The following is a 560-nucleotide window of genomic DNA, read 5'->3' as shown; positions in this document are numbered from 1 at the left end:
TTTAAAATTATTTTATAATTTATTTTGAAGAGATAAATAAATAGAAAATTTTACAAATTAAAATTTATTAATCTAGATATTCCTATGGTTACTTGAAACTGGGTTGTCTTTGAACTTGCATGTGAGGCCCAAATCCTCAATGGAGTAGATTCCGACTTGGATCACGTTTTGTGGCTGTCGTCCGAGTTGTTTGTGAGAAGATGGGGGTGCTACCTGCAAAACATTTCGATACTTAAGTCAGCAAGGGTCTTAGCAGGTTTAAGTGTATTGGAACTTAATTATACTTGAGAGTGTCAGTGTATTAAGGGAGGTTATAACTCCCTCAGGAGAGAGTTATCACCCTGTAATGTTCTTGTCCGACCTCTTAGGAGGTCGGTTATATGGTTAGGGATGGCAACACCACCCGAACCCGCGGGTATCCACCCTGCCTCTACCCGCTTGGGGCGGGTAATTACTCGCCCCGCACCGAGGGCGGATTTTTAGCGGGGCGGGTTCTTGGGAGGGGCGGGGTCGGGTTTAGGTAATACCCGCCCCGCTATATATATAATATATATAATTTT

Source organism: Arachis ipaensis, chromosome B01, assembly GCF_000816755.2.
Source record: "Arachis ipaensis cultivar K30076 chromosome B01, Araip1.1, whole genome shotgun sequence".
Lineage (NCBI taxonomy): Eukaryota > Viridiplantae > Streptophyta > Magnoliopsida > Fabales > Fabaceae > Arachis > Arachis ipaensis.
This window is presented reverse-complemented; position numbering follows the sequence as displayed.